Here is a 13,286-nt window from a genome sequence, read left to right as displayed (position 1 = left end):
CGTCGGCGGCGACAGCGCATTTTGCGAATATTGCAGACAGCTGCGGAAGCGCCGACAGCCGCGGATTGTCTGATAATTGTCTTGATGAGCAGACACGGCCCGCTTCTCCGCCAGCGACGAAGGTCCCGCCCCTCTCTTCACTTCCGAAATTATATCTATTCTAGTCTCAAAAAATGCCCGCTTCCATCCCGGCGCTGATGAGGAACCGAAGCACGAATTATTTAGCCGTAGTTTTCCTGTCGCAGGATAAGCTTATTTCCCAGCACCTTGCCGTAAAAGTCAATTAGCGATTCATTTCGTTAAGAGGCTGAAAACGCAATTAACAGACGGTAATGAGAACTTGGGAGGCATTTTTTAAAAACGGCTCACTTCTGCATCCTTTGAACGCTAATTAGATAAAAAATCTATTTCCCCCTCCGTCTGTTATAGGAAGAGAAGATGGCAGGTAGGTGAAGCATTTGTCGAGAACTGGCGACCTCATTCCGCTCCACACTTCGCGAGGCCATGACTGGAGACGTTTAAATCCAGACAGAATGGCGGGACGGAGTAAGTATATGAAATCCATACATGTCGGATGGTGCAGGAAGTTCACATGTAATATCAGTCATCAAAAAGCAATCCATCTTAAAGATCTTAATGAAGTGTAATTATTCAGCAACAAATTCAGTTTTTTTCCAATCTATTTTGGAACTTACTTAAAATTTTCTGTATTCTGCTCCACTGCCTTTTCTAAATTTCTCTCGACAAGAAGAGAGTTTACGTTCTTGGAGAGAGGAAAATCGAAACAATCTTAAATAATGAAAAATACAATGTCTCAGCGAAGTCTTAATTAAGGACGGAGTGTTTAACGTTGGCATTTTCGTAGAGTGATATTTTCTGCTGCAGAATAAAGAAAATAAGCAGTATTTCATTGCCTACATTAGAACAGCTTTTCCTCACACTGGAGTTAACGTTATCTCTTTCCACATAGACGTGCTGAAAGACTTCCTGCATAGGCTTCAAGGTATACACATAATGTTGTGATATTTAGACATTTCAGGATAACAATCCAGCTAAGAAACTGAAAAACAAAGCAGAACAGTGCCCCTCACTCTCGACTCCACGACACATCGTTCTCCCTCGAGTCCCTCCTGCGTCCCATAATTTCCATTTGGTACCTACAAGGACGAACCCGTCTCATGGCGAGTAAAATATTTTATACCGATTATATTAATTTTCAGTTTATAGTGTATTAACGATGGTGGGTACTTTCCCTGTATATGTTGATAAATCCATATAAAAATGCTAGCACGTAATCGTAGGGAGAAAGCATGGATGTGCCTTAAAAATATGTAGACCTTCAGAGTAAGAAAGTTATAATCAAGCTGTACTTGTTTAATCAGAATCGGACGATGACTCTTCTTGTCCGCAGTCTCGATGATTCGAAGCGATCTGCAATCCTGTGTAAATAAATTGTCTTGGTTTTCTTGCGTTGCGTAGTCAGTCGGGAAACCTCAGATCAAGTGGAAAGTTTGCTTTGATAGAGTTTAATTATTCGATGAAATAATGGAGCTCTTGTATCTAATAATTGCAGGTTCGTTTCCAATTCATCGGAAGTTCCCTTCTGATTACCAACGAAACGACACCTCCGTGCATATTTCCAATTAGAGAATACATATATAATGAAATTCCTTACACACCTTTGATGTAAATGCTCAGTATATATTTTCTTGAGTAGCATACAATATATTTTCAATACCTTTCTTCCAGCCATCTCGATAGCAAAATTACAATTATTCAATGCGGCTATTCGGCACGGAGAAGACCCTAGCAGTTCCATCAACACACCAAAGAGAATATTACAAAGAGTAATTATGCGCTCATGGAATAGTAATAGTACTGTACTACTTTGTGCATCGATTCTGCGAGTATATAGATGGTCAAGCAGGAAACGTAATTCACTCATAGAATTGTGCAGGGACAATTAGTAGAATATAAAGAGATATTACAAGAGTTAGCGACAATCGTCAGTATAACATCATCTTCAATCGACCAACAGCTATCTCTACTGCAGACTGCAAACCAAAGTTATCAGCCGAATGCGACTGTTCGATCCACAATCCCGTTCGATATAACGGCAAAAGTACTGGTAGCCTCAAACGAAAGGACAAACTCTTCATAGGCATCTTTTTTCCCACTATCTTGGAGTACATTAACCAGTTGCCTGTGACCATGGAGAACCATTTGAATGTGCCACTGAAATGCATTTGAACAGGCCTACACACTGCCAAGCCCACTTTATTATAGCTTACTCCAGGTTACCCCATTTTCCTAGGCTGTGTTACTGAATCCATGTTAAGCTCATACGATCAAGGTGTCCCGGAATTTCCTTCTGGTCCTGCGTGTTTGAGGTCCAAGTCACTTGTCACCACTCAGTTCCCTGTCGCTGCTTCTTTCATATCAAACCTATCAGTCCAGAGGACAGCCAGGGGATCTGCCACCTCTATTAACGTTATGTAGTTGGGCTTAGGATAAGCATCATTGCCAGTTTCCATCCACACTCTTGACCACTTGATCCAGAGCTACTTGTTCCTCCATTTCCGTCCTCATTGACTACACGAGGTGGGAGGTGTCCATAGGTACCCATCACTAGAGAGGGGGGGGGGGGGGCGGGGGAGCATCCCACTTATCGGCCAATTATGCACTTGCCATATTGTGCAAATTTGACATCTCCTCTTTTTCCCAAGCTGTATAGAATTACTTAACAAATAGATACCACAGCTCAATCTGTAGAACAAAAGACTAGCAGCAGGGACTTCAGTCTAAACAGTTGTCAAAGATTTAGACCTGAAACTTTAAGACAGGGAGACAGCAATACAAAAAGTTGTGAGTGAATAATTCAAATGAGGTGCATCAAGATTTTCTGATCTAGTGCTATGATTCTTGAATGTAAACTTTGTGGCTGCATGCTGAGCACTATTGATAATTGTGAAGTGCGTACTCTAGTTCAACCTGAAGCTTTTTCCTCATAAAAGATGCACATATGTTGAAACTTGCGATGGCATTTTTGGCCACGAGTTCCCTCCTCGGGCGTTCGATCACTTGGTCCACGTCTCATTAATTGCCACTACTTCGGCAACTTCTGCGTCGATGACAATGAAATGATGATAATGCACCCAGTTCCAAGCGGAGAAAATCCCCGACCCAGCCGGAAGTCGAACGCAAGGACCTGGGATATTGGGTCAACAAGGTTAACCACAAGATTACAAGCTGGTGACACAGATGTGGTATTCGACATAAATAATTCAACAGTTTACCAGAAATGAGATAATCTGAAAATGAATGAGTTGGAAAATACTTCTTAGAATCCCAATTACTAAAATAATTATGATGTGTTTATTATAAAGAAGCCTTTCTCCACTCTTGTGGCACGTAACACACTATGAGAACTCTGGACCATTGTCTTTGACACCCGACATAACTATGCTGTAGACTGAAATTCTTGCCACAAGTTACAACAGACTGTTTAACCTAGGTGAGCACTACAAGCTGGTTACTTCCTTACACTGAGGTGACAAAAGTCATAGGATACTTCCTAATATCGTGCCGGCCTTACTTTTGCCTGGCGAAGTGCAGCAGCTCGACATGGCAAGGACTCAACGAAGCGTTGGACGTCCCTGCACAAATATTGAGCCAAGCTGATTCTGCAGCTGTTCATAATTGCGAAGGTGTTGCCGGCGCAGGATTTCGTGCACGGACTATCCTCTCGATTATGTCCTATAAATGTTCGATGGGATTCACGTCGGGCCAAATCATTTGCTGGAAATTTCCGGTAGTCCTTCATACCATCGCGATATATTATGGTCCGATGATGGAGCGCATTGTCATCCATAAAAATTCTATGGTAGTTTTGGAACAGGAAGCCCATGAATGGCAGTAATCGGTCTCTAAGTAGATGAAAATAACCAGGACCCAGTCCATTACATGCAAACACAGCCCATGTCATTATGGATCCACCTCCAACTTGCACAGTGCCTTGTTGACAACTTAGGTCCATGGCATCGTGAGGTCTGCGCCACACTCGAACCCAACCATCAGCACATGGAAACTGAAATCGGGACTGATTTTACCAAGTCAGGATTTTCAAGTTTCTAGGGTTCAACCGATATGGTCACGAGCCCAGGAGAATCGTTGCAGGCGATGTCGTGCTGTTAGCAAAGGCACTTGTGTCGGTCTTCTGCTGTCGTAGCACGTTAACACCAAACTTCGTCCACAGTCCTAACGGATACGTTCGTCGTGCGTCCCACATAGATTTCTGCGGTTATATCACGCAATGTTTCTTTACTGTTAACTCTACGCAGGCGTCGCTGCTGTCGGTCTTTAAATAAAGGCCGTCGGCTACTGCATTGCCCGTGATGAGAGGTAATACTTGAAATTTGGTATTCTGGGCACATTCTTGACGCTATGAATCTCGGACTATTGAATTCCCTAACGATTTCTGATATGGAGAATCCCATGCGTCTAGTTCCCACTACCATTCCGCGTTCAGAATCTTTTAGTTTCCGTCGTGCGCCCATAACCACGTCGGCAACCTTTTCACATGAATCATCTGAGCACAAATAACATCCCCTCCAATCCGCTGCCGTTTTACACCTTGTGTACACGGTACTATCGCTATATATGTACGTGCATATCGCTGTCCGATGACCTCAGCCTATGTTACTGTTAATAATATATTCGAAAGAACCGGTAACCCAACGAGTGGAGAGAAACTGCAATGCGTATTGATGTGAGGTATGATCGTAATGTGAATGACGCGTTTTGTGACTGTAACGAATTCAAGTCCAACAGTGTATTTGGTATGAAGAGTACATTCGCGGGACGTTCAGTAATATAAAAGCTACATGTGACTGTTGCAAACTTAATACCATAGCTTAGGTGCAAGTCAGTATACGAATAATCAGGATTACAGATCTGTACACGATCTTGACTCTGAGAATTGTGTGTGGTGTGGAACCAGTATGTGTTGCAAGATGGAAGATTGGGATGTAACGTGGTGTCGACGAAGAGATCGCTAGAGTCCTCATATAGTGCAATGGGAGCAATCAAACGTCTTGGTATGGAAGATGGTAGTGCCTGGATATCTTCAGGAGAAATCACTCTATACAAGGGCTGTAAGCGAGTCCTCAAAGCATAAACTGATATTGCTAGAGAATCGTGGCGACCAAATTCCCAGCTAACAGTACTCTAGACATGATCAGTTGACGGCATGTTAGGCGAAAAAACAGGCCAGGGAAGCAGCGACACTCATCGTTCTTTGTAAAAATTCACAAATTTCTTGTGCCATGTCGCCAGAAATTGTTTTGAGATACAGCATATGGAGTTGTCTGAAATACACTATTGTAACAACAATTAATACACCACAACGCCGACAGAAAAGTCTCTGAATTAGTCTGTGAGCAATAATCAGTTAATTTAAGCAGTCAGCAAATCGCATTAGTGGTCAATACATCAGTGAATCTGAAACGCTGGCAGGCTGCCCCGTTTATCACTGGTTCGGAGAGTGGAGTCTCGTATGTGTGATATATCATAGCTTATTAAAAATGTGTGTGACGAATAAAGGAGAGAAACTTTTGTATTTTAATTTCCCTAAACTTCATGAAAAATATAAAACGAGAATGGTTATTGTTAATCTTTAAAGCTTTGGTTTGAAAGCTCATTAGGTTTCGTACGAGGTGTTAAGAAAATGATGTCTATTTCTCATAATAGTACACGTAGTTAAAGTCGAACGTCTCACGATTATTATTATATGGTTAAAGATGTGGTTACCTTCAAAAGAATGTAACGACGATTATTCTCTTAAACAGCAAATTAAATAGGAGAACTTGAGCTGTCTTATTTTCAGGGTAAACGTGGTTTCTGCATGTGCGGCTACTGAATACCTAGAAAACATTTATAAGTAGCTTAAAATACTGAAAGCTATCATAAGCGGCTGGCTGCGTTCTGATGTACTTGAAATAATTTAAAATTCCGACCACATGTGCTTGAATTGCTTACATATTTTAGCTCTCTTGATTAATGAAGCCAGTTTTTAGCGAATATGGAGGCAACGAGCCCAGCTTTAGGTGAATTTAGAGAATGTTGCAGCTATGCCAACAATTAGCGTAGATCTGTAGATCTGCTACACTGAAAACGGAAATAACTTGGAGGAAAGGTGCTCTACACACGTATGAACGTTAAATAAAATCACTTATTTGATGTTAACGAACAATAATTATAATCTGAGATAACAAACAGAAATTATCACATCACCGATATTTCAGTCCACGTAACAAAATGTTATAGTACAAGTTATCGTCTTGTTCTTCCAAAGACTCGAACAGAAGTAAGTTTTAATAATATCTCAGTCTTCACACAACTAGTGTTAATAATGAACATTGAATTTTCTCTGATTTTGTTGCGCTGCAGATACGACTATTATCTTAGTTTTGTCACTTCTCGTCTTTTCACACTCAAGAAAATATTTATTTAGCAGTTTTTCCATTTCCAGGCGACAATACATACGTATGTCAGACAGATAGTCTAAGAAGGGTCATCAGGTAAGTAAAACACAGAGCCGTATCTTCTTCTTCCAATCGCTCCTTTAGAAATTGCACTGTAACGCACACCATGAGGTGACTTACCGGAATCTTGTCATTTTATTTCCAAGTGCATCTCGCAGTGTAGAAACATCAATGACGGCTCAGACGGGCCCTTGGCTCTGAGTCCGACTACGATACAACATTCCTCTTCTCTTCCCCGCTCCTCTTCCAAAAAGATGTCGAATAATAGCGAAATGTTAAAGTTTGCACCAGCTTCTGTATGAGGCGCAGAAGCAGCCGTAAGGTTCTTTGAAGCTACCATCTTCTGAGGCCCAACTCGGCAGCCTCTACAGCCGTCCGTAACTGTCTGTGCAAATGTTCGATGGGATTCATGTCAAGGGTGGCCAAATCATTCGCTCGAACTGTCCAGAATGTTTTTCAAATTAATTGCGAACCATTGGCGTTCGGTAATTTAGCGCATCGTCATCCATAAAAATTCCATCATTGTTTGGGAACATAAAGTCCATGAATGGTCTCTAGGTAGCCTAACGTACCCATTTCCAGTCAATAATCGGGGAAAGTACAGCCCAATCCATTCTGAAACCACCACCAGCTTGCACGGTGCCTCGTTGACAATTTGGGTCTGTGGCTTCGTGGGGTCTGCAACACACTCAAACACAACCGTCAGTCTCTTACCAACAGAAATCACGATTCATCTGACCAGCACACGGTTTTCCAGTCCTCTACGTCCCACAGATGTCAAATTAAACACCTTTCAGCCGTGTAGTTTCCAAACTTATTTCATTTGGCTACAAGTTTCAGCGTTTTACTACGCAGATAATAGATGAAGTGATCACTATAGCAAATGTCTACCAATACCAGTATTGCTGGCCCCTGTTTTGATCACAGCGGAGGTAGAATCTTCCTACACGTCGGTCAGGGACCTGGAAATGGCGTAGTAAAACTGATAGCCAAATAAAATATGTTTGGAAACTAGACAGCTGAAAGGTGTTTAATTTGACATCCTGTATCGAACAGCCGAGTCCCGAAACCATCTCTAAAAAGATCATACAAAGAAATGATCACGAGCCCAGGAGAGGTGCTGCAGGCTGTATCGTGCTGTTAGCAGAAGGACTCGGATTCGTCGGCTGCTGCCATAGCCCATTAACGCGAAATTCCGCAGCACTGTCTTAACGGATACCTTGCATGGGGGCTTAATTAAATAAAATGCAAATAATTTTAGTAACTGTATGGCCGGTTACGAAGTCTCGAAACCGGTTGGCCCTGAGTAGTATTAGTACGCAATCTGACTGCATAGAATAACAATAAAGAATGAAAGGAAATTTCCGTTAACACAGTTGATTAATTAAGTCCCCAGCAACTATAGAAGCTACGAAACAACAAAGCACAAAGGTAACTGTTCTGTGTGTGGAAGTGTGATTCAACGTACACATCTAGCACGGTTCTTCCTCAATACGACAAGATATTTTAAACACCATTTACAATGAAGTAATTAAAAAACCAGAAATACTATAATTGCACATAGAATCCAGAATTACAGTCTAATACATGAACACAAGCCAGATGATTTTTGACTGAACCTGTGACCAAGAGGCATTGTTATTTAGGAAATTTGAAATAAAAATTTTTTTTGTTGCCTTCAAATATATTGACGAAAAATACACTGTGATCATTGCAACATCCCAAATCAAACAGCATCTGCTGTCTCGTCCAACAGAACTGCGCACAGCATGCCCTCAACTAGTACCGCTATCGACATCCTCTCAACAAGCACTGCCCACGGCAACCTCTGAATTATTACTGCCCCAGTGGAGGCGGCGGAAAAATACTCTTTGGCGCAATCTCTGGCGCTGTAACTCAGTGTAGCCACCTTTCATATGCCCTTCCTCCACGGGCTAGAATTTGATGGTATTTTTGCCAGCATTGGTGGTGAAAATACCACCAAATTCGTCCAAAGAAATACAGACAAAAATAAAAGATAATATTAATAAGTAAATATCACATAACTAAATAAATTTTGGCTTTGCACTGACCCTTCAATAACCTACTATATAAAGTACAGTAAGGAATACAAATGCCTGCATACATATGGTTTTACATAATAGTTTACACAAGTATCATTCAATCAATGGCACCAGCTATGACGAATAGGTGTAGGTAAGAGTCCCATAACATTTCATAACCAGTAAATACACAAAAAATCAGTTTATACAAATGTTCACATAAATCTTTTCATTAGTTCAATAAACAAGTAGCACTCCTCAAAGTAGTTGAAAGTTTCAACAGTAGCACCCAGCAATGGTCAACAGGTGCAAATAGCAGTCTCATAACATTTCATCAGCAGTATTTAAACAGCTCCAACAGTGGTACCCAGAAATGGCGAGCAGGCGCAGACACCAACAAGTGACATTATCTCAGTAGCAGCAGTTCCATCAGTGGCACCCAGCAATGTTGAACAGGTGCAGACACCAACAAGTGACATCATTTCAGTCGAAGCAATTCCATCAGTGACACCCAGCAATGTTGAACAGGTGCAGACAGCAACAAGTGACATTATCTCAGTAGAAGCAGTGCCATCAGTGGCACCCAGCAGTGTTGAACAGGTGCAGGTAACAGTCCATAATATTCACTATCACTAATCAAACAGTTCATCAGAGTTCATCAGCAGAAATTAAACATTTCCAAGTGACACCCATCATGTTGAACAAGTGCAGGTAACAGTCCATAATATTCACTATCACTAATCAGACAGTTCATCAGAGTTCATCAGCAGAAATTGAACATTTCCAAGTGGCACCCATCATGTTGAACAATTGCAGGTAACAGTCCACAATATTCACTATCACTAATAAGACAGTTCATCAGAGTTCATCAGCAGAAATTAAACATTTCCAAGTGGAACCCATCATGTTGAACAAGTGCAGGTAACAGTCCATAATATTCACTATCACTAATCAAACAGTTCATCAGAGTTCATTAGCAGAAATTAAACATTTCCAGTGACACCCATCAATGATGATGGGTGCAAGCAGGAACAACAGTTTGAATGCACACACAATTGCTTTTACAAACTTATTATCAATTCTCTTACACTAAACATACAAATTATAATAAACACACAAATGATATCAGATAATTGTCTTATTAACTATTACAAATACACAAATATCAGTAAACCTATAATATTTATGGGTGTCAGTGCAAGCCACAACAAACAAGTAAAATAATATTTAGGAGGTAGGTCGGTACCAATTATTTGGGATTAGGAAAGGAAAACACACACCCACTCATCTTTCTAATTGAATAGTGTTAACTGTGTAAATGCAGTTCTGTCAAAAGTTTGATGTTCAACATTTGTATCCAGTAGTGGTGGCAGCAGTGTATAACAGTCAATAATAGTTAGTCAACGTCATAGTCATCATGTCAAGACCAATGTTTGCCAAGCCAAATCAAATGTACGGTTGCTGAACAACTGTCAGTGTGCCAAGGTATGCGAATACTTCCTCTCTCCAAAAATAAAAAACGTATATACTGCTTATTGATTTAACAAAGTGTGTGTGTAGAGAATCTTCCTTCTACTTGAGTGTTCTAGTCTGCCATCTTCATCCTCCTTGTTCCATATAAACCAACAAAAAAATGTGCTCCTCACTTACTTTACCTCTTATGCACCAAAACTCCAATAATCATCAGTATCATATAATCTTAATACTTCAATAAAACCTCTTACGTCGATACATATAAACCTTATCATCAATACCATTTACCTTACCTCTTGTCCACCAAAACTCCAATAATCATCAACTTCACACTATCTCAATACCTCAATAATACCTCTTCAATACATCGATACATACACTCCTGGAAATTGAAATAAGAACACTGTGAATTCATTGTCCCAGGAAGGGGAAACTTTATTGACACATTCCTGGGGTCAGATACATCACATGATCACACTGACAGAACCACAGGCACATAGACACAGGCAACAGCGCATGCACAATGTCGGCACTAGTACAGTGTATATCCACCTTTCGCAGCAATGCAGGCTGCTATTCTCCCATGGAGACGATCGTAGAGATGCTGGATGTAGTCCTGTGGAACGGCTTGCCATGCCATTTCCACCTGGCGCCTCAGTTGGACCAGCGTTCGTGCTGGACGTGCAGACCGCGTGAGACGACGCTTCATCCAGTCCCAAACATGCTCAATGGGGGACAGATCCGGAGATCTTGCTGGCCAGGGTAGTTGACTTACACCTTCTAGAGCACGTTGGGTGGCACGGGATACATGCGGACGTGCATTGTCCTGTTGGAACAGCAAGTTCCCTTGCCGGTCTAGGAATGGTAGAACGATGGGTTCGATGACGGTTTGGATGTACCGTGCACTATTCAGTGTCCCCTCGACGATCACCAGTGGTGTACGGCCAGTGTAGGAGATCGCTCCCCACACCATGATGCCAGGTGTTGGCCCTGTGTGCCTCGGTCGTATGCAGTCCTGATTGTGGCGCTCACCTGCACGGCGCCAAACACGCATACGACCATCATTGGCACCAAGGCAGAAGCGACTCTCATCGCTGAAGACGACACGTCTCCATTCGTCCCTCCATTCACGCCTGTCGCGACACCACTGGAGGCGGGCTGCACGATGTTGGGGCGTGAGCGGAAGACGGCCTAACGGTGTGCGGGACCGTAGCCCAGCTTCATGGAGACGGTTGCGAATGGTCCTCGCCGATACCCCAGGAGCAACAGTGTCCCTAATTTGCTGGGAAGTGGCGGTGCGGTCCCCTACGGCACTGCGTAGGATCCTACGGTCTTGGCGTGCATCCGTGCGTCGCTGCGGTCCGGTCCCAGGTCGACGGGCACGTGCACCTTCCGCCGACCACTGGCGACAACATCGATGTACTGTGGAGACCTCACGCCCCACGTGTTGAGCAATTCGGCGGTACGTCCACCCGGCCTCCCGCATGCCCACTATACGCCCTCGCTCAAAGTCCGTCAACTGCACATACGGTTCACGTCCACGCTGTCGCGGCATGCTACCAGTGTTAAAGACTGCGATGGAGCTCCGTATGCCACGGCAAACTGGCTGACACTGACGGCGGCGGTGCACAAATGCTGCGCAGCTAGCGCCATTCGACGGCCAACACCGCGGTTCCTGGTGTGTCCGCTGTGCCGTGCGTGTGATCATTGCTTGTACAGCCCTCTCGCAGTGTCCGGAGCAAGTATGGTGGGTCTGACACACCGGTGTCAATGTGTTCTTTTTTCCATTTCCAGGAGTGTATAAACCTTATCACCAATATCATTTCACTTCCATAACAACTCTTTCCTCTAGTCAGTCTCCTCGAACAAGTACAGATAAAATCCTAGTGCAAACTTCAATTCATCATCCCATACAATCCGAAGACACAATGTCCACACACAACCTCTGTGTAATTCATCTGACCCAAATCTTCTACTCATGAATTATAAAATACATTTTGGTTACCTTGTCCATCATTAAATAAAAGAAATGCATACATGACCTCTAATAGCCTTTAGTTTGATTAACTTTCAATAAGTAAGTACGAGTACGGAGTGTGAATGATCGTAATATTTCACAGTGTGTACACCACTTCAAGAATCATGGCAAAACAGAAGCAAACATGTGTAGTTTTTTTTTTTTTTTTTCAAGTGTCACTTGCTATTTCAATTGCTCACGAAGAATGCAGTGTAATGACTGTCAATGGTCTAAACTTAGTGTTGGTATTTCATGTCGTTAGCTTCCTTTCTATTAGCATAAATTTATACAGCTTCATAAAACCTCCAGCTCATGTGACTTCAATGAACTTTCTTGTACCAATGTCGTTCGTAGAATTATAGCAGTTCATTTTCTTATCTTAAAATATAAAGCACTGAGCGTAAGCAAAATATGCAATAGCGAGTAAATATACCAGTAGAGAACAGAATGTTAACAAGTGGATGTAGCACAATCCCTATAACGAGGCTCTGCCAAGCGAACAATCTATAATTAATACCATAGTGTGACCTAAACTCCATGTTCGTACACCTATATCAGCATTTCTATATGCCAAATTAAAGAGCAGTTATGACAACAAAACAGAAATGTGTAAATATACAATCCATACGCAAAGCAGCAAATATATATCTTACATAATAAACAGGTCATTAGATCATATCAGCATAAGCAAATAAATGTTCATATGTAATCTTAATAAGTAAACATGAAGGCGCAAGCAGATAAATCACAAAGTATAACTTACATACATAACCATATCAACACAACTAATCAGGTGACAATTATAATTTAAATAAATAAGCACAGCAGGCACATAATAATAATAATAATAAAATGTGACATCAGTGAAAAAGCAGTGGAGCCAAGCGATGCATAATATACCCTAAGTAACAACCCTGTTCATTAATCAATCATTGTCAAAATCAGTTAACACAAAGTATAAATCACATAATCGCGAGCAGCAAATTACGTCTAAAGTACGTACCTAAGTGGACGTATGTTACCTGAAAAATCAACTCAATTAATAGTTACCTTTTTAGTTTATTACTTTCTTCTTCGAAATTACGTTCTTCCTGAAATTTTCTCGATAGCAAGTCCTCTTAACGTCGGACACACCAGAATTTACCTGAAGTTCTTAAATATTTTATTCAACTGTATCCTGAAAAAAACTGAACGTTAATAACATAATTTATC

The sequence above is a fragment of the Schistocerca piceifrons genome, chromosome 5 (assembly GCF_021461385.2).
Source record: "Schistocerca piceifrons isolate TAMUIC-IGC-003096 chromosome 5, iqSchPice1.1, whole genome shotgun sequence".
Classification (NCBI taxonomy): Eukaryota; Metazoa; Arthropoda; class Insecta; order Orthoptera; family Acrididae; genus Schistocerca; species Schistocerca piceifrons.
The sequence above is the reverse complement of the archived record's forward strand: the minus strand, read 5'-3'. Positions refer to the sequence as shown.